Source organism: Bos mutus, chromosome 19 (assembly GCF_027580195.1).
Source record: "Bos mutus isolate GX-2022 chromosome 19, NWIPB_WYAK_1.1, whole genome shotgun sequence".
Taxonomy (NCBI): Eukaryota; Metazoa; Chordata; class Mammalia; order Artiodactyla; family Bovidae; genus Bos; species Bos mutus.
In genome coordinates this window covers 56,569,156-56,591,733 of record NC_091635.1, presented here as the reverse complement: position 1 = coordinate 56,591,733, position 22,578 = coordinate 56,569,156, and the positions used below count along the sequence as shown (strand labels likewise).

Genomic DNA, 22,578 nt, shown 5'->3' with positions numbered 1-22,578 from the left:
GAAATGTATTGGTTTGCCTATGGTGAAATTGATAGCTCTTTGATAAAAACCTTAAAAGGTTTAATGCAACCAGTTGTAGGAGAAGAATATTTGTTTTATTTTAAGTGCTCAAAATGACTTCCAGCAGAAGATAGCTGGTTAAGACTTTTTTTTTTTACCTCTACTTCCATCTAAAGTCTCTTTGAAATGGTATAATAAATTCTAAAAATAAATCCACAACAGCACTGGAGACCTGGAAGGGTGGAATCAACCTTGAGGGATTTTTTAATAGTATAGAACAGATGGAATAAGATTGAAGGTAAGGCCCAACTGAGCAAAAGACCCTAGAACACAATAAAGATGAATGACAAGGCTGCTGAAACATTAAATATAACTGTGAAAACCCCCCGGATCACAACCAGAGAAAATTGGGAACAAACCCTGGGGCAGTCAGTAGGGTAATTAATTACAGGGCTGCAGAAGAGCTGAAGCAGATCCCTGCTCTTCAGAGCTGAGGGAACACTCTCTCAAGGAGCTGCATGTTCTGTCATGGACGCCTCCAGCGCTCTCAGTGACCTCCGCGCTGACAGGGAGATCCTTGGGGAAAGCTTCAGGATTGGACATTGCCATCCTTCCCTCTTCCTGTCTCCAGGCACTTGTTCCCCCAACATATGTTTGAACTTCCTTTTTATTGTCTGTTTTCTGTCTCTTTGCTTGGTGTCAGTCTGTCTGCCACTTGTCTTTGTATTGGCCTTTTACATTTCTCTATTCCTCTAGTTTGTACTCGTAATCTCTATGCTAGGGACCAGATACACACACACACGCACACACACACACACGTAGCAAAAGTCTATGTTAATATACTAAAGAATTAAAAAATAACAAAAGAAAAAGTCTGTTTTAATCAAGTATTAAAATAGTAAGTAAATCGAATATTAAAGTAGTAAGTCATCTACTACCCAGGACTTTGAGTAAGTCCTGAGGAGTAGATGACTTGATTTAGTAAAATTAGGTAATATTCAAGACTCTTCCTGCAAAGTAACATTTGACTTTAAAACAATGCTATAGAGGATCGGAATCCATGCTTCTAAGAGTATTTGCTAAATTTTTGCAGGGAGCATTTTTTTATAATTTTGATTAACCTATTACATTTTTTTTTTTAATTTTTTATTTTTTTTAAATTTTATTTTTAAACTTTACAATATTGTATTAGTTTTGCCAAATATAGAAATGAATCCGCCACAGGTATACCTGTGTTCCCCATGCTGAACCCTCTTCTCTCCTCCCTCCCCATACCCTCCCTCTGGGTCGTCCCAATGCACCAGCCCCAAGCATCCAGTATCGTGCATCGAATCTGGACTGGCGACTCGTTTCATACATGATATTATACATGTTTCAATGCCATTCTCCCAAATCTCCCCACCCTCTCCCTCTCCCACAGAGTCCATAAGACTGAACTATACATCAGTGTCTCTTTTGCTGTCTCGTACACAGGGTTATTGTTACCATCTTTCTAAATTCCATATATATGCATTAGTATACTGTATTAGTGTTTTTCTTTCTGACTTACTTCACTCTGTATAATAGGTTCCAGTTTCATCCATCTCTTTAGAACTGATTCAAATGTATTCTTTTTAATGGCTGAGTAATACTCCATTTTGTATATGTACCACAGCTTTCTTATCCATTCATCTGCTGATGGGCATCTAGGTTGCTTCCATGTCCTGGCTATTATAAACAGTGCTGCGATGAACATTGGGGTACACGTGTCTCTTTCCCTTCTGGTTTCCTCAGTGTGTATGCCCAGCAGTGGGATTGCTGGATCATAAGGCAGTTCTATTTCCAGTTTTTTAAGGAATCTCCACACTGTTCTCCATAGTGGCTGTACTAGTTTGCATTCCCACCAACAGTGTAAGAGAGTTCCCTTTTCTCCACACCCTCTCCAGCATTTATTGCTTGTAGACTTTTGGATCGCAGCCATTCAGACTGTGTGAAATGGTACCTCATAGGGGTTTTGATTTGCATTTCTCTGATAATAAGTGATGTTGAGCATCTTTTCATGTGTTTGTTAGCCATCTGTATGTCTTCTTTGGAGAAATGTCTATTTAGTTCTTTGGCCCATTTTTTGATTGGGTCATTTATTTTTCTGGAGTTGAGCTGTAGGAGTTGCTTGTATATTTTTGAGATTAGTTGTTTGTCAGTTGCTTCATTTGCTATTATTTTCTCCCATTCTGAAGGCTGCCTTTTCACCTTGCTAATAGTTTCCTTTGTTGTGCAGAAGCTTTTAAGTTTAATTAGGTCCCATTTGTTTATTTTTGCTTTTATTTCCAATATTCTTGGAGGTGGGTCATAGAGGATCCTGCTGTGATGTATGTCGGAGAGTGTTTTGCCTCTGTTCTCCTCTAGGAGTTTTATAGTTTCTGGTCTTACGTTTAGATCTTTAATCCATTTTGAGTTTATTTTTGTGTATGGTGTTAGAAAGTGTTCTAGTTTCATTCTTTTACAAGTGGTTGACCAGTTTTCCCAGCACCACTTGTTAAAGAGATTATCTTTAATCTATTGTATATTCTTGCCTCCTTTGTCAAAGATAAGGTGTCCATATGTGCGTGGATTTATTTCTGGGCTTTCTATTTTGTTCCATTGATCAATATTTCTGTCTTTGTGCCAGTACCATACTGTCTTGATAACTGTGGCTTTGTAATAGAGCCTGAAGTCAGGTAGGTTGATTCCTCCAGTTCCATTCTTCTTTCTCAAGATAGCTTTGGCTATTCGAGGTTTTTTGTATTTCCATACAAATTGTGAAATTATTTGTTCTAGCTCTGGGAAGAATATTGCTGCTAGCTTGATAGGGCTTGCATTGAATCTATAAATTGCTTTGGGTAGTGTACTCATTTTCACTATATTGATTCTTCCAATCCATGAACATGGTATATTTCTCCATCTATTAGTGTCCTCTTTGATTTCTTTCACCAGTGTTTTATAGTTTTCTATATATAGGTCTTTAGTTTCTTTAGGTAGATATATTCCTAAGTATTTTATTCTTTCTGTTGCAATGGTGAATGGAATTGTTTCCTTAATTTCTCTTTCTGTTTTCTCAGTATTAGTGTATAGGAATAAAAGGGATTTCTGTGTGTTGATTTTATATCCTGCAACTTTACTACAATCATTGATTAGTTCTAGTAATTTTCTGGTGGAGTCTTTAGGGTTTTCTATGTAGAGGATCGTGTCTGCAAACAGTGAGAGTTTTAATTCTTCTTTTCCCATTTGGATTCCTTTTATTTCTTTTTCTGCTCTGATTGCTGTGGCCAAAACTTCTAAACTATGTTGAATAGTAATGGTGAAAGTGGGCACCCTTGTCTTGTTCCTGACTTTAGAGGAAATGCTTTCAATTTTTCACCATTGAGGATAATGTTTGCTGTGGGTTTGTCATATATAGCTTTTATTATGTTGAGGTATGTTCCCTCTATTCCTGCTTTCTGGAGAGTTCTTATCATAAATGGATGTTAAATTTTGTCAAAGGCTTTCTCCGCATCTATTGAGATAATCATATGGCTTTTATTTTTCAATTTGTTAATGTGATGTACTACACTGATTTATTTGCAGATATTGAAGAATCCTTGCATCCCTGGGATAAAGCCCACTTGGTCATGATGTATGATCTTTTTAATGTGTTGTTGGATTCTGATTGCTAGAATTTTGTTAAGGATTTTTGCATCTATGTTCATCAGTGATATTGGCCTGTAGTTTTCTTTTTTTGTGGGATCTTTGTCAGGTTTTGGTATTAGGGTGATGGTGGCCTCATAGAATGAGTTTGGAAGTTTACCTTCCTCTGCAATTTTCTGGAAGAGTTTGAGCAGGATAGGTGTTAGCTCTTCTCTAAATTTTTGGTAGAATTCAGCTGTGAAGCCTTCTGGACCTAGGCTTTTGTTTGCTGGAAGATTTTTGATTACAGTTTCAATTTCTGTGCTTGTGATGGGTCTGTTAAGATTTTTTATTTCTTCCTGGTCCAGTTTTGGAAAGTTGTACTTTTCTAAGAATTTGTCCATTTCTTCCACGTTGTCCATTTTATTGGCATATAATTGTTGATAGTAGTCTCTTATGATCCTTTGTATTTCTGTGTTGTCTGTTGTGATCTCTCCATTTTCATTTCTAATTTTATTGATTTGATTTTTCTCCCTTTGTTTCTTGATGAGTCTGGCTAACGGTTTGTCAATTTTATTTATCCTTTCAAAGAACCAGCTTTTGGCTTTGTTGATTTTTGCTATGGTCTCTTTTGTTTCTTTTGCACTTATTTCTGCTCTAATTTTTAAGATTTCTTTCCTTCTACTAACCCTGGGGTTCTTCATTTCTTCCTTTTCTAGGTGCTTTACGTGTAGAGTTAGGTTATTTATTTGACTTTTTTCTTGTTTCTTGAAGTATGCCCGTATTGCTATGAACTTTCCCCTTAGGACTGCTTTTAAAGTGTCCCACAGGTTTTGGGTTGTTGTGTTTTCATTTTCATTCATTTCTATGCATATTTTGATTCCTTTTTTGATTTCTTCTGTGATTTGTTGGTTATTCAGCAGCGTGTTGTTCAGCCTCCATATGTTGGAATTTTTAATAGTTTTTCTCCTGTAACTGAGATCTAATCTTACTGCATTGTGGTCAGAAAAGATGCTTGGAATGATTTCTATTTTTTTGAATTTACCAAGGCTAGATTTATGGCCCAGGATGTGATCTATCCTGGAGAAGGTTCCATGTGCACTTGAGAAAAAGGTGAAATTCATTATTTTGGGATGAAATGTCCTATAGATATCAATTAGGTCTAACTGGTCTATTGTATCGTTTAACGTTTGTGTTTCCTTGTTAATTTTCTGTTTAGTTGATCTATCCATAGGTGTGAGTGGGGTATTAAAGTCTCCCACTATTATTGTGTTATTGTTAATTTCTCCTTTCATACTTGTTAGTATTTGTCTTACATATTGTGGCGCTCCCGTGTTGGGTGCATATATATTTATAATTGTTATATCTTCTTCTTGGATTGATCCTTTGATCGTTATGTAGTGACCTTCTTTGTCTCTTTTCACAGCCTTTGTTTTAAAGTCTATTTTATCTGATATGAGTATTGCTACTCCTGCTTTCTTTTGGTCCCTATTTGCATGGAAAATCTTTTTCCAGCCCTTCACTTTCAGTCTGTATGTGTCCCCTGTTTTGAGGTGGGTCTCTTGTAGACAACATATGTAGGAGTCTTGTTTTTGTATCCATTCAGCCAGTCTTTGTCTTTTGGTTGGGGCATTCGACCCATTTACGTTTAAGGTAATTACTGATAAGTATGATCCCGTTGCCATTTACTTTATTGTTTTGGGTTCGAGTTTATACACCGTTTTTGTGTTTCCTGTCTAGAGAATATCCTTTAGCATTTGTTGGAGAGCTGATTTGGTGGTGCTGAATTCTCTCAGCTTTTGCTTGTCTGAGAAGCTTTTGATTTCTCCTTCATATTTGAATGAGATCCTTGCTGGGTACAATAATCTGAGCTGTAGGTTATTTTCTTTCATCGCTTTAAGTATGTCTTGCCATTCCCTCCTGGCTTGAAGAGTTTCTATTGAAAGATCAGCTATTATCCTTATGGGAATTCCCTTGTGTGTTATTTGTTGTTTTTCCCTTGCTAGTTTTAATATTTGTTCTTTGTGTTTGATCTTTGTTAATTTGATTAATATGTGTCTTGGGGTGTTTCGCCTTGGGTTTATCCTGTTTGGGACTCTCTGGGTTTCTTGTACTTGGGTGATTATTTCCTTCCCCATTTTAGGGAAGTTTTCAACTATTATCTCCTCAAGTATTTTCTCATGGTCTTTCTTTTTGTCCTCTTCTTCTGGGACTCCTATGATTCGAATGTTGTAGCGTTTAATATTGTCCTGGAGGTCTCAGAGATTGTCCTCATTTCTTTTAATTCGTTTTTCTTTTATCCTCTCTGATTCGTTTATTTCTACCATTCTATCTTCTAATTCACTAATCCTATCTTCTGCCTCTGTTATTCTACTATTTGTTGCCTCCAGAGTGTTTTTAATTTCATTTATTGCATTATTCATTATATATTGACTCTCTTTTATTTCTTCTAGGTCCTTGTTAAACCTTTCTTGCATCTTCTCAATCTTTGTCTCCAGGCTATTTATATGTAATTCCATTTTGATTTCAAGATTTTGGATCAATTTCACTATCATTATTCGGAATTCTTTATCAGGTAGATTCCCTATCTCTTCCTCTTTTGTTTGGTTTGGTGGGCATTTATCCTGTTCCTTTATCTGCTGGGTATTCCTCTGTCTCTTCATCTTGTTTAAATTGCTGAGTTTGGGGTGTCCTTTCTGTATTCTGGCAGTTTGTGGAGTTCTCTTTATTGTGGCGTTTCCTTGCTCTGTGTGGGTTTGTACAGATGGCTTGTCAAGGTTTATTTGGTTAGGGAAGCTTGTGTCGGTGTTCTGGTGGGTGGAGCTGTATTTCTTCTCTCTGGGGTGCAATGAAATGTCCAATAATGAGTTATGGGATGTCTATGGTTTTGGGGTGACTTTGGGCTGCCTGTATCTTGGAGCTCAGGGCTGCATTCCTTGCTGCTGGAGAATTTGCTTGGTATGTCTTGCCCTGAAACTTGTTTCACTCAGAGAGGTTTACAGCATTATATGGAGAAGAGAAGAGTGAGGAGGGAGTTAGAGGTGACCCGAATGAGATGAGGTGGAATCAGTAGAGGAGAGAGTGGTCTATTCAGTAATCTCTTCCTTATGTGCACTCCACAACTGGATCGCTCAGAGTTGTTCACAGAGTTATACCGAGAAGAGAAGAAGGAGGAAGGTGGCAGAGGTGGCCAGGAGGATAAATGGGGGGAATGAAAAGGAGGGCGACAGATCCAGCCAGTAATCAGTTCCCTAAGTGTTCTCCACCATCTGGAACACACAGAAATTCACAGAGTTGGGTAGAGTAGAGAGGGGTTAGGGAGGAGACACAGGCGACCTGGTGGAGAAAAAGGAGAGTCCAAAGGGAGAGAGAGCAGTTAAGCCAGTAATCTCGCTCCCTAGTGAAAAATGGGTACTGAAGATTGGGTTCTTAAAGGTACAAAATTGGTAACAAATACATAAAAGCAAAAATTTTAAATCTAGAGTAGAGTTTGGAATTTCAAAAATACGATGTTAAAGAAAAGAAGAAGGAAAAGAAAGAGAAAAAAACGAACAAACAAAAACAAACAAGGTCATAAAAAATTATAAAGAAAATATAGGTACAAAATTGATAACTAATACCAAAAAGCAAAAGTTAAAAATCTAGAGTAGAGTTTGGAATTTCAAAAATACAATGTTAAAAAGAAGAAGAAAAAAGAAAGAGAGAAAAAAACAAACAGGAACAAACAAAGTCGCATAAATTATCAAAAAAAAAAAAATACAGGTACAAAATTGATAACAAATACCAAAAAGCATAAATTAAAAATCTAGAGTAGAGTTTGGAATTTCAGATATACAATGTTATTTAAAAGAAGAAGAAAGAAACAGAGAAAAAGAAAAAGAAAAAAAAAAAAGGGTCACAGAAATTATTAAAAAAAAAAAAAACTATAGGTACAAAATTGATAACAAATATCAAAAAGCTAAAATTAAAAATCTAGAGTAGAGTTTGGAATTTCAAAATACAATGTTAAAGAAAAGAAGGAAAAAAAAAAAGGTCAAAAAATTATAAAAAAATATATATGAAGTTTGCTTTAAAGAAAAAAAAAAATAGGGTCTTTTTTTTTTTTTTTTTTTGCAAAGTAATCGGTTATAAAAGTGGAAATTAAAGGAATAATAGAGGACTTAAAAATTGTTTTTAATTAAAAAAAAAGAAAGAATGATCGTACAAATAGTAACAATATATCTAGGACTTTCTCTGGTTTTGTTTTGAGTATTGTGGGTTCAGTTCATTTTTGGCTAGTCCCTTGGTCTGACTTACATTTCTCAAGATCTATAGGCCCCTTCCTATGTAGTTGGTAGTAACCACAGGGTTTTAATCTATTGCCTGTAGCCTCCAAGGCGTTTCCCTCTGTTATAGCTTCTTCTGTTTGCTGGTCTCTTCAGTGTCTGGTTTCCGCCCGGACACAAAGGGTACAATGGAGGACACTTTTTTTTTTTTTTTTTTAAGGCTCACTTATTCAGTGACGCTGAGGGGAGGGAGGTAGGGAGGGATGCTGCAAACAAATAACACTGGCATGTGCTCGCAGTGCCTCAGCCACACTGGGTCTGCCCCCTGTTCACGGCGCGTGTAGCCTCTCTGCCCACGCTGCTCAGGCTCTAGGTTGCTCCGCTGGGAACCATCCGTGGCCGGCCCTGGGCTGCCTGTACTTCCCAGGTCCAAGCCACTCAGGTTCAGGCACTCGGGTAGTCCTCAGAGGTGCAGACTCTCGGTTGGGCCTGCGTTTTGTGCCCTTCCCAGATCCGAGCAGCTCAGGTGATGAGGTGTTTGGCGGGCGCGATTGCTGCGACTTATCGCCTCCCCGCCGCTCGGTTATCTAGGTGTGCACCGGCACACGTTCTCAGGGAGGTGTTGACCGTCCAGACCCCCAAGAAGTTTTAGTTAGCAAAGAAGCCTGCTTACAGTTTTATAGATAATGTCTCTCTGGGGCTGCGATTGTCCCCTTCCGGCTCTGGCTGCCTATCACCGGAGGGGGACGGTCTGCCACCGGCTATCTCTGTTCAGTCCTTTGTTCCGTGCTCGGGCCTGGCGGTGTCATAGGTTAGGGCTGGCTTTTCACGTGGAAGATATCCCACAGTCTGGTTTGCTAGCCCAAATTATTTCTCTCAGATAGCGCTCGGGGTATTCAGGCCAGATTCTTGGGATGCAGCCCACGCCGCGCCTCCCTGCCCAGCCCCCGCTTGCTAATGGCGTGTGCAGGCGTCTGCGCTGCTTCTCTGCTGGGGGATTTACTGTAGGGCTCGCAATGTGCGGGGTTTAATTGTTTATTTATTTTTCCTCCCTGTTATGTTGCCCTCTGTGCTTCCAAGGCTTGGCACAGATTCGGCAGTGAGAAGGTTTCCTGGTGTTTGGAAACTTCTCTCTTTTTAAGACTCCCTTCCTGGGACGGAACTCTGTCCCTCCCTCTTTTGTCCCTTTTTTTGTCTTTTATATTTTTTCCTACCTCCTTTCGAAGACTTGGGTTGCTTTTCTGGGTGCCTGATGTCTTCTGCCAGCATTCAGAAGTTGTTGTGTGGAATTTACTCGGCGTTTAAATGTTCTTTTGATGAATTTGTGGGGGAGAAAGTGTTCTCCCCGTCCTACTCCTCCGCCATCTTAGCTCCTCCTTCACATTTTTTTTAATTAAATGTATTTTAGAAACCCTGTAAGAGCTCTTTATGTGAAGAAATTCTGTGTTTTTAGGGGGATGAGAATAACCACTACTAATGTATTCTGTGTAAGATGGGAATTTTATGTCAGACATTTTTAGTGAGGGTGGCAACAGCAGAGCAACACCTGCACAGACATCGCCCTGTGCACATTGCAGTCATTCGTTTTAATTACCTTGCTACCATTAACCTTGATATTTGTCAAACATGATTATTCACAGAAATTTTTTGAAGTTCAGCAGAACTTCTTTGGAAGAAAAGTAAAGAATTATGTCTACACTTTTTATCTGTTAATAGAATTATACCTACTCTGCTGTTTAAAACTCATAAATAGTTTCTATGTTGTCTTCTTATTTAGAAATACAGTTGCTAATATTTGCATATTTCCCAGCACTTTTGTAATTATATATAACTTATCTTTTAAGTTGATAATTCAGATAAACTCAGCTCATTTTTCTTTGTTTTTAAGCAGTAGCTTTTTGTATCTATAATGCAAAGGAGAAAATCACTATCAGGAGGTAGATAATTCAGCTCCTCCACTTCATTTCCTTTGACCTGGCTATCTGATTATTTCAAGTTACAGTTTGAAGTTTTCATTTGGGTAATTATCTCCACTTTCTTGTTAATTTAAGTACACTCCAGGATGTTATACTGTGGAATTTCCTTAGAAATTAAATTAAGATTTCTTAGGTCTTATAACTTTAAAAGCAGTCTCTAAGGGATGTCTAGAGGACAGTTCCAAACCATTTTTGGATCTTGTACTCCACTGAAATTTGATGAAAGTCCTCTTCCCAGAAATGTGCAATTGAACACATTTTTTCATCCATTATCAGAGGGTTTATGAATCCCAACTTAAGAACCCCGATGTAGAATTATAGGGAACACGAATGCTTTCTAGAGCATTGCAAACATGGCCATCCATCTCTCCAAAAAATACCTCTAGTGGTGGAGAAGTCTGTGAATCATAGAGGTAGCCGAGTTCAGTAGCACTTGGAATCCAGGTAAACAGTGTATCTCAGAATCTCGGTATCTCCCCAAAGTGCCTCAGAGAGCCTCTCAGTCGGTCAGCCAACCTCAGTAGCCAAGTTACCACTCTGGCCTGTTCCCTCATGTGAAAGGCAGAGATCATAATGTCTCAAGGGGCAGGATCGAAGGATTACACAAGGTACATGTCAAGGACCTGAGAGTATACGATGTTCCATAAATCGGTGTTACTGCCACTGGTACCACATTATTTAAAGTACTTAATTTAAATAATTAATACTTTTTCTGTATGGTAATTATTAAGTAATTTTCTAAAGCTTCATTCAACTTAAATACATTTGAAAATGTGATAGATGAAAGCTTTTCTTAATATATGACATTTAATGTTATTATCGATTTCCAGTTAGAATGTTATCATCACAGGAAGCTGCGGTTACACATCTGAACTGGCATCTTATCTTTCAGTTGTTTATTGCTAACTATAAGGAAACTTAGGTTGCCTCTGTTCTGTTCACCTTCAGTGAAACAGCATGTAGACATAATAAACATTTTCAATCAGTACTGGCACCCCTGGAGGTCTCTGCATTGATCTCCATCAGTATTTACGTGATCAGTGTTGTGATGCTTTAGTGTAATCTTTATTTGAAATACCTACATCTTTTAAAGTGTAATGTTTGTTTGATTTTATAACAAAAGCAGAAAGAGGCAGTTCTAGTTAAGAAAAATGCACATTAAAGCAGTATCTGGCTGGGTGTCCAATAGGAGGTCTTTTATAAAAAGAGAAGTTGTTGACTTCCTGGTAAATCGACAGCATAAGCACAGGCTTCTTTCTACCTTCCTTCCCATGGAAATGGTAAACGGAATGTAAAAATGGGGGAAGTCTTTAACAGCACTAGCAGGTACAGGCAAATCCCAAAGGCTTGTCAGTATAGGACAACTAGAACCACATAGAAGAGAAGAACAAAGGTCTGTCTTGTTCTATCTCTGCTGAATAACAGTTGCCATTTTGGGAGTAACTGGAGGGAAGCCTGGCTGGAGAATACTCCTTAATGCATTGTAATCTGAAACGGTAATGAATACAGAGACTGGCTAGAGGTACTCAGACTCTTTTTACTCTAATATTTTGGTGAGTCAGTATCATTTGGTGAAATCCTCAGGGTCTATGTGGATTCCATGTCAAGCAGAAGGTCAGTGGGGCTTGGTCCGTTAGGCAGCCTAGATACACGTTAGACCTGACACACTCTGGGTCCCACGAGAGATGCATGTAAAGAAATAAATGTAAAGGAAACCTGACACCACAGGCCACAACGCTCTGCACAACCGTCTCTGGTCCTGGCTCATGATTCACTCCCCTCAGACTGCTGCAGTGCCCTCGTACCTGCAGCAAGTGCACGTGGGCCAGCCTCCAACCTGAGCTTAGATCACAACTTCAGCAACAACTTGGTTGCATGTCAGAGCAGCCAAGGGTCCACACCTTGAAAAGGTCAAAAACCAATTCTGAGTAAAGAGCTCTCTACATTCAAGACTTGTATAAAGAGATACTCATTCATTCAATTCATTCAAGTTCTTATAAACAAATATGTATATGTATCAGTTCAGTTTAGTCACTCAGTCATGTCGGACTCTTTGCGACCCCATGGACTGCAGCACGCCAGACCTCACTGTCCATCACCAACTCCTGGAGTTTACACAAACTCATGTCCATCAAGTCAGTGATGCCGTCCAACCATCTCATCCTCTGTCGTCCCCTTCTCCTCCTGCCTGCAATCTTTCCCAGCATCAGGGTCTTTTCCAATGAGTCAGTTCTTTGCATAAGGTGGCCAAAGTATTGGAGTTTCAGCATCAGTCATTCCAGTGAATATTCAGGACTGATTTCCTTTAGGATGGACTGGTTTGATCTCCTTGCAGTCCAAGGGACTCTCAAGAATCTTCTCCAAAAACATTGTTCAAAAGCATCAATTCTTCAGTGCTCAGCTTTCTTTATAGTCCAACTGTCACATCCATACATAATACTGGAAAAACCATAGCTTTGACTAGATGGACTTTTCTTGGTAAAGTAATATCTCTGCTTTTTAATATGCTGTCTAGGTTCATCATAGCTTTTCTCCTAAGGAGCAAGTGTCTTCTAATTCCATGGCTGCAGTCACCATCTGCAGTGATTTTGGAGCCCAAGAAAATAAAGTCTGTCACTATTTCCATTGTTTCCCCATATGTTTGCCGTGAAGTGATGGGACAAGATGTCATGATCTTAGTTTTCTGAATGTTGAGCTTTAAGCCAACTTTTTCACTCTCCTCTTTCACTTTTATCAAGAGGCTCTTTAGTTCTTCTTCACTTTCTGCCATAAGGGTGGTGTCATCTGCATATCTGAGGTTATTGATATTTCTCCCAACAATCTTGATTCCAGCTTGTGCTTCATGTAGCCCAGCATTTCTCATGATGTACTCTGCATATAGTTAAATAAGCAGGGTGACAATATACAGCCTTGATGTACTCCTTTTCCTATTTAGAACCAGCCTGTTGTTCTATGTCCAGTTCTAACTGCTGCTTCTTGACCTGCATACAGATTTCTCAGGAGGCAGGTCAGGTGTTCTGGTATTCCCATCTCTTGAAGAATTTTCCACAGTTTGTTGTGATATACACAGTCAAAGTCTTTGGCATAATCAATAAAGCAGAAGTAGATTTTTTTTGGAACTCTCTTGCTTTTTCGATGATCTGATGGATGTTGGCAATTTGATCCGTTTCCCCCACAGTCAGTCTCTCCCATCAGGAAGCTTCCATAAGCCTCTTAATCCTTCTCCATCAGAAGGCAGACAGAATGAAAACCACAGTCACAGAAAGCTAATTAAACTGATCGCGTGAACCACAGCTTTGTCTGACTCAATGAAACTGTGAACCACGCCATGTAGAGCCACCCACGATGGACAGCTCATGGAGGAGAGTTCTGACAAAATGTGCTCCACTGGAGAAGGGAACGACAAACCACTTCAGCATTCTTGCCTTGAGAACCCCATGAACAGTTGAATAGGATGTATATGTATACATAGAAATATTTGATTATGAAAAAGTCCACTGTCAAGAAAATAAGAGATAGCTGTTGAGATTCAAGATGGTAGGGTGGTCTCATTCAAAAACCTCCCCATTCTGTTCCTACACTTAGAAATGACGTTTAAAATTGTGTGTGTTCAAAAGATAAAAACCAAGAAATGAATGCCTCCCTACACCAAAAAAACAGAAGGTAAAACTGTAATCATAACTGGAGTCTTAGGCTTCTGAGACCAATAGAATTAATATAGGCAGATGGAGCAAAGTTGCAAACACCCCTGAGAACTGAAGTGATGCCAGAGCAAATGAAGCAAGGTACAGGAACATTTTTGTAGAAAATACACTTCTTTTTTCAAGTCACTCACATATTAGGCATTTTTTTTTAATCTTTTCAATTTAGGAGCCACCTGGGCCTGCCACCAATTGAAGCTGAAAGTAAATATTCTCATCCACTATAGATGGGAATATAACCTCACACAACATTTTGGGAGTCAGCTTTGTAGTATATATTAAGACCTTTTAAAATGTCTATTTCAAAATATTTTTCGAAGATAAAAATGTTTTAATGATCATATATTTTAACCCAATAATCCCATCTGTTAGTATTTTTGCAAAGAAAATAATGAGTGATGTGCATACAAATGTGTATACAAGTACTTTCATCATGGCATTTCTTATAACAGCAGAAATATGGATGTTCAACTGTTGAGTAATTATATAGTTTTTACTCAACCCATTGAAAATAAGGGTGAATTTTCCCCAACAAGCAATGACCATCTAACAACACATATTTGTTTATGTAAGACTCCTGACTCGATTTAGGTATTTCTGTCTGAAATCAGCAGTATTCTGACTTTTAAAATTAGAATGTCAGTAATGGCTGCTTTTTATCTTTATATTCTGATGCTAACTAGAAGTTATTTAGACATGGGAAAAGTCTTTCTGAGAAAAAAGGGAAATGTGGTACTATAATATTTAAAGGCCTTCATAATTTTTCTTTTAAATCTAAAACTCACACTTGATATAACATCTTCATCTTCTCATTCTACTTATTCTAGGTCTCAAACTCTCATCTTTGCTTTCCTTATTTCTTTCAAAACATATTTTTATTAACCAACATGAATTTATTTGGTGGAAATCAGCCATACTCTTTAGAATGGGCATTATGGTATTTACTTCCATCTAAAATAATCATACTATTAATATATCTTTCTTCTCCTAGAATTGGGGGAAATGATTCATGTATAGCAGATAGGTTACATGATTCTGATGCCATTTGAGAGACAGTTTCACTTGTTTTTTAAGGCTGACCTTTTCTCTAGTGACTTGGTTATTCAGATTCAGATAATAACCACTGTAAATATTCATGGTGTTTTACCATTCAAGGAATATGGTAAACTTACATATTCTCTTGTATTGTTACAGACTGAAAGTAGGTTACTGCTATAATGTTCCATTAAGAAAATATATCAAATTTAATCTTGGGTGATTTCTGGAAAATCAACTATGCTTGAGTTATTCAGTTTTATTTTAAGAAGGCAAATTATTATTAGCCTCAAGAAAAATAATTAATTTTTTCCTAGTACAATTTTCAAAAATAAAAAAGTGAGAGAAAAATAGATCATTTAAGAGAAGGTAATCTTTTAGATTCACTTAGATTTTTTTACCTCATTCTTTCATTAGCTATTTATTGGATATCTTCAATGGGCACGACCCTCTCCTAGGCCTTTGATAGCAGCATAAACAAAGTCCTTGCTCTCAAACTGTTTAAATAACTGTAAGGGCAGAGATGGACAAACAAGTTGGCAAATAAGTACATGACAATTCCAGATAGTGACGACTGTTAGGCATGTAATAAGCCAGTTGTGTAAGGAAATATGAGTATGTGGTAATGCTACTGTATTTGAAGAGAAGATATTTGAACTGAGATCCAGCCAGCAGGAAACCTGTATGGGAAGAGCTTTTTAGACTAAGTACAAAAGCCTTGAGATAGGAGCAATCTTAATGTATTTGAGAGGGAAAAAAAAAAGTCCTGGGGTATTTGATATATATGAGAAAGCAGAAGAGTAGCCAGGAGGTAAGGGTGGAGATGCAGAAAGGATCCAGATCATATAGGACTTTGAACACCATAAAAGGAGTTTGGATTTTATTTTGAGTATCATAGGAGCCATTAATGGTTTTAAGCAGAAAGGAATAACATTATCTGGTCTACATTAAAAAAAAAAAAATCACTACTCAGGCAGTTGTTTGAAACTGGACTCTAAGAGTAACCAAGAGTGAAGAGAGCAGGAAGACTAATTGGCTATTACACGATTGACATAGGAGATGACAGTACCGTGGGCTAGGTTTGGAGTAACAAGAAACAAATATTCGCTTTTAAAAAGAGAAGTTGGCCAGTGTATATAATTTTTTGGAACATTTGAAATTCGATATTAATGTTTAAACTTGATATTTGTTGAATATTGGGTCAATAAGTAACCAAAAGTCCACAAGCCCAAAGCAGTTGCCTGTCATTATTTTGGATCTTAAACTACCTCATGTTTCCCTACTGCTCCTTCTGCACATTAATTAACTGTTGGGTATTCGCCCTATATGTTAAATAAATTTCTGAGAATTGAAGTCCTGAGATAATTTAATAATACCAAATCCATAGTTGTTGTTGTTTACTCGCTAAGTCATGTCCAACTCTTTGCAGCCCCATGGACTGTAGCCCACCAGGCTCCTCTGGCCATGGGATTTCCCAGGCAAGAATACTGGAGTGGGTTGTCATTTCTGTCTTTGTGGGATCTTCTTGAATCTGTAGTAGCCATCACCTGTTCTTGTTTGGTACATAGGAAACATATATAGTACAGTTTGTCAGTCTTAAAAATCAGGATTCCACTCTGTTTCCTGTATTCAATATACATGTGTTTCCTGTATTCAGTATACATATACAGATATTCAGTAACTCAATCCCAGAGCTTCCACATGGTATTTGTCTTCATAGATGATCATTTCCAGGACAGTGTTTCAGAAATATACTTTAATCACATACTGCCAGCAGCTGTAGATATAAAAGCGTGGCTAGACTGTAGCCTGCCAGTCTCTTCTGTCCATGAAATTCTCCAGACAAGAATACTGGAGTAGGTAGCCATTCCCTTCTCCAGGGGAACTTCTTGACCCAGGGATCAAACCTGAATCTCTTGTATTGCAGGCAGATTCTTTATGATCTGAGCCACCAGGGAAGACCAGACAAGCAAGACCTAATTTCTCCCACAAGAAAGGAATAAGCTGTCAAGGGGATAACAGAATGCACAGCATATAGGATTTAATTAAGTAAATGTCTGTATACCTTAGCACTAACATGGTGAACAGACTATAACTTAAAATGATTTCCAACACAAAAGCAGAAAAAATATAGGAATACTTCATAAATTACAGAAGACATGGATGGTAGAGTGTAGGGAATTAGCTCTCTTCTGAGAAATGAAGGTCTGTAATTCCTGGCACAATTAGAACTGACTATAATAACAGAATGTCTAAAGTGTAGTCCATGTTTCTATCCTATAACTGGACAAACAAAATGTAGATGATGGCAGAAAGAAATATTTTCCCTCAAGGCCTGAAAATGTCCTCATTCAAACTGAATGCGTTCTTTTAGATTAATGGAATAGGTGTTCTCCAGAGTTCATATGAGGACAAAGTATTAACAGCTCATCTCAGGAAAGACAGCAGCAGTAGCAGTTGTGTGCAGTTACAGCTTTAATAATTATTTAATAGGATAAAATAGTTCAATTTAGATCCAGAAGTTCCTTCCTTCAACAACAGACTATTAATATTATTGTTACAGATAAAATATTTTAAAATAATAATACCAAAGATACAGAAGGTTTTTTAAATTCTATCCATTTTAAAGTTTAAAAGAACTATTTTACATCCCTATGTCCTCATACAACCCTGTGAGATAGTCATTGTTATTTCTACTTTAAAAGATATGAAAAGATTAAGGCTCAGAGAACTGAAATAATTTTCTTAAGCCACATACTTGGAAAGTACAATGCCAGAACCCTAACCTAGGCCTTCTACTAATATTAAGTCCTATGAGTCTCACAGGGGTATAGTTAAGTCATTATATCACAATTAACTGGTGGATTTTTTTTCTCTTGAGAGTATATAAAATAGCAGGGTGCCCTATATCCAGTATCATCCTAAGTAAGATAAAAATATGATGACCTCTTGGAGTCTTGACTTTCTGTCTCTAAATTGGGATACAGTCTTCATAAGGTTGTTTCAAAGATTAAATGAACTAGTATGGGAGCACTTTTTAAAATATAAAAAGTATGTTAGTGTTACTGGCTTAGTCATGTCGGACTCTTTGCAACCCCATAGACTGTAGCCCACCAGGCTCCTCTGTCCATGAGATCCTTCAGGCAAGAATACTAGAGTGGGTTGGCATTCCCTTCTCCAGGGGATCTTCCCAACCCAGGGATCCAACTCAGGTCTCCTGCTTTGCAGGCAGATTCTTTACTATCTGAGCCACCAGGGAAGCCCTTTAAATATAAAGTGCTTTGTAAATATGAGGTTATGGAGATTATGTTTTAGAGTCCATTTTTTAAATTTTAATTAGAATCATTGACCAATTTTCATGATGTAACAAATATTCAGAATAAAGCAACAGATTACATTGATTCAGGAAGCTTTAATACTTTTCACTGCATAGAAGAATACCTGACTCACTGATATAGTTATTTTCTCAGGTCAGATTGGGAGAACATCTTTTTTCTTTTTCTTTTAATTAAAAACATCTATAGTGTTTGTTTGTTTGTTTTTTAGAGCAAACATTTGTTACTTCTAAAATTAAAGCATCCTTAAGTACAATAAATGTTTAAGCATCATGGAAACCTCAGAGTAAAAATTAAAAGCTCTCTTTGGAACCATTTAGAAAATATTGTATAAAGAGGGAATAATAAATGTATCTAAGAAAAAAAACTTAAAATCTTTAATAATGTTTTTCACAAATCTGTGACCTTCTGAACTCATCCATCTGCATATCTGATGTTATTGATATTTCTTCCGGCAATCTTGATTCCAGCTTGTGCTTCTTCCAGCCCAGCGTTTCTCATGATGGACTCTGCATAGAAGTTAAATAAGCAGGGTGACAATATACAGCCTTGACATACTCCTTTTCCTATTTGGAACCAGTCTGTTGTTCCATGGCCAGTTCTAACTGTGGCTTCCTGACCTGCATATAGGTTTCTCAAGAGGCAGGTCAGGTGGTCTGGTATTCCCATCTCTTTCAGAATTTTCCACAGTTTATTGTGGAGAAATATCAATAACCTCAGATATGCAGATGACACCATCCTTATGGCAGAAAGTGAAGAGGAACTAAAAAGCCTCTTGATGAAAGTGAAAGAGGAGAGTGAAAAAGTTGGCTTAAAGCTCAACATTCAGAAAACAAAGATCATGGCATCTGGTCCCATCACTTCATGGCAAATAGATGGGGAAACAATGTAAACAGTGTCAGACTTTATTTTGGGGGGCTCCAAAATCACTGCAGATGGTGATTGAAGCCATGAAATTAAAAGACGCTTACTCCTTGGAAGGAAAGTTATGACCAACCCAGATAGCATATTGAAAAACAGAGACATTACTTTGCCAACAAAGGTCCATCTAGTCAAGGCTATGGTTTTTCCACTGGTCATGTATGGATGTTGGAGTTGGACTGTGAAGAAGGCTGAGCACCAAAGAATTGATGCTTTTGAACTGTGGTGTTGGAGACGACTCTTGAGAGTCCCTTGGACTGCAAGGAGATCCAACCGGTCCATTCTAAAGGAGATCAGCCCTGGGTGTTCTTTGGAAGCAATGATGCTAATGCTGAAACTCCAGTACTTTGGCCACGTCATGCGAAGAGTTGACTCATTGGAAAAGACCCTGATGCTGGGAGGGATTGGGGGCAGGAGGAAAAAGGGACGACAGAGGATGAGATGGCTGGATGGCATCACCGACTCGATGGACGTGAGTTTGAGTGAACTCCAGGAGATGGTGATGGACAGGGAGGCCTGGCATGCTGTGATTCACGGGGTCGCAAAGAGTCGGACAAGACTGAGCAACTGAACTGAACTGAACTCATCCAACCAAGTTTACTAATTAAATTAAAGTGATTAGATTTGGGGACTATACAATACTATTGGTGCTTCTCATTTCTTTTATAATAACCCCCAAATGCTAAAGAAACTTGAACTCAACACAGATACAGCACTTGAAGTGAGATGTCTACTTCTTGGACAAGATCTTAGGTAAATTCCTCAACTTCACTTTTGCTCCATTTGTAAAATGGAAAGATGAGCATCATAGCTCATTACATTACAGGATAAAATGAAATAACATTGTGAAATTAGCTTTTACTTAGAAATTAGTTGTTTGCACCTTAAATAATATATTTGTAGATTCATTTTTCCTAGTATAAGGCAGAATAGTATACTGAAGAGATCATATCTTGAATTCAGATTCCAGCTCTAAGACCTAATATTTGTGCAGAGAAGTCCAAAAAGGGGTTCTGTAAGCTCTCTGAGTCTCAGTTTCTTCACCTATGAAAATGGAGATGTCATCAGCTCATGAGGTTGTTGGGAGGATTGCAGAAAATGTAACTGAAGTAACTAGCTGATGAAAGTTAATGTTTATAAAGTGACTCATATCTGGTAGGTACTCAGTACACATCATCATTGTCACTATAATCGTCATCATCACTGTCATTATGTGAAACAAGTTTGCCCTTGCAGCCTACTCTGATACGATCAGCCGTTCTCTTCTTCCCTCTATTTTTAGGCGAGGGGAAGCTGGAAAGCTTGGAAAGTGGTGAAAGATTTCTATTGATATAGATTTATGTACTTTATCATCATTAAATCTCTGAGAACATGTAAAACCAATGTGCCAAAACCTCTGAAAACAATTCAAAATTAACATTTCACTCTTTGATACAACAGTAAAATTTGAATAGGAAACCAAACTTCAACTTCATTTTTTTCATGGATATAAAGCTTGAAATAATAAAGAAATTTATGTCTAACTAGTAGCTTCAAGGGCACTCAGATTATACACAGCATTGTATGTGGAAAGGGAGGTCTTGCTAACCTTGTATAGAAAATAGAAATATTGAAATTGCCCATGGATTGCTATAACTAGTTCTCTGCAAGACTTTGACAGACATTTCACCAATGTAAAGGAGAAGTAAGCCATATAGATATCTGGTGCAAGAGTGTTCCAGACAGCAATTGCAAAGGCCTGAGGTAGGAGGGGGTCTTGTATATTTAAACAAGCCAAAGAAGACATCTGGACAGAGGGATCTAGCTCATTGCATCGTCAGTCCTCAGCTGATTGTCTGCTTCTCAGAAGGCCTTTCCTAACTACCCATTTCATTTGAGCCTTCTGTCTCCCTCCAAGCTCTGTTACACTCCCCTATTTTATTCTGTCCTTAGGACAACAGACTGTTTTTTTATTTTCTTGTTAACTTTCTGTCTCCTCCATTAAAATATGAGATCCCCTGAGAACAGGGATCTTGGATATCTTGTTCACTACAATTCAGGTGATGCCTAAAACAGTACCTGGCACATGGTAGGTGATCATGAAATAGTCATATTTCATTATGATAGTATCTGTTTAATGAATATATTTAATATATATGTTTCAATATCATTTACTTCGATATGAGCTTAAACTAATGCGGCCCCATTTCTGTTCAGCAGAGGGCTGTTATTAGCAGTGTCCCTCACTCAGTCTGCAGTGTTAGTGAGTACTCGCAGAAACCAGCACACTCACACAATGTTGATAGATACTGCTCAGTGCAGCTCTTGTGGAGAGCAGATGTCTGTGTCTCTAGGAACCTAAAATGTACATGTTCCTGGACCCTTTAGTTTCATTTCTAGGATCTATTATGGAAATTAATTCCCATTCATATGCGTGAATCTAACAAACGCAAATATCCATTGTATATGCACATCGATGTCAGATAGTTCTTTCCACAAATATTCATTGAGTAAATGTGTATCAGGCATTGAGAACAGAGGCTGGGTCTACTCACGCTGAGGATGTTCCAGAGGCAGGTGAAACTTGAGGAGCCCCAGAATCACCTCTTCTCTCTTGTACCTGTAGAACCTAGGTGGGGTACCATACAGCATCAGCTGAGACTTTCTGACCAAAATAGTTCCATGAATGGCCACCCCTTTTTTTCAAAGCAACAAATCTGATAGAAGGGGAAGAAGACTATTAAAAGCTGTGAACTGTGAACAGTGCATCATAAAAGGTGATAGAGATGAAAAAGAAAGAAACATTAGTGAACCTGTAAGAGTGGACATCAACAGCCTAGGCAGAAAAAGTGTATGAATGATACTTTCTCAAAGTAGATCATTAACTAGTGCATGCCAAGCTGCTGTAACACTGAAGCACTTTAACTGTTTTGTCTAACATCTGCTGGAATTGTAGCTCTTCTGAAAGTGTCTGGAGAGATTGTGGTTAAGTTTGTACATATTTGGACACATATCACAGATTCCATGAAAGCAGTTTTGTCTTTATTTTAAATTTAGATAAAATGGATTTGTTCTCATGTTTAGAAACCATCAGTGGTTTGTGGGGTAAGAAATCCTAAAAGGAAAACTCTACTGTAGACAATACCTTACAGTCTCAGTAGGAAAGAAAAGGTAGAGATATACAAATAAATCAAGGGAGACCTCACAGAGCTCTTAGCTTAGGTGTTCAAACAGATATACAAGTATTGAACAAAGAAACAACCTAGAACTAACAAGAACTCTTCAGAATAGTGGCAGGAAAGTTAAAGCCTGAATTAACTCAAGTTTTTGAAAAAATTAGAGATGAGGCAAAATAATATTAAGCAGTGACAAAGAAAAAGAAGATTTGGTGTGTTAAGTTAATGTGTCACTGACTCGATGGACTTGAGTTTGAGCAAGCTTCCGGAGTGATGGACAGGGAATCCTGGTGTGCTACAGTCCAGGGGGTCGCAAAGAGTCAGACACGACTGAGGGACTGAAATGAGCAGTGGGGAAAGTCTGAGTGTGACTTTGGTAGGCAGACTCTTTGGTTATCTCTATGGTCCCTGCTTTCTGGTGCTCATGCCCCTGTGGGACCCCTCCCCTAGAGTATGTACAGGACCTCTGGTTTACTTGCACCAGCAGAATTCAGTAAAGATGATACATGATAACATTATATAAGATTTTAGTGCACACTTTGCTGTAGTCTCTCAATCCCTAGCTTCAA

At 38.0% G+C, this 22,578-nt stretch overlaps 1 protein-coding gene across 4 annotated transcripts in view; it reads left to right on the top strand.

Annotated features, from left to right (window-relative positions):
- STXBP4 (syntaxin binding protein 4) overlaps nucleotides 1-22,578 on the top strand; it is a 232,818-nt gene that overhangs the window by 147,611 nt on the left and 62,629 nt on the right. The window lies entirely within an intron of this gene.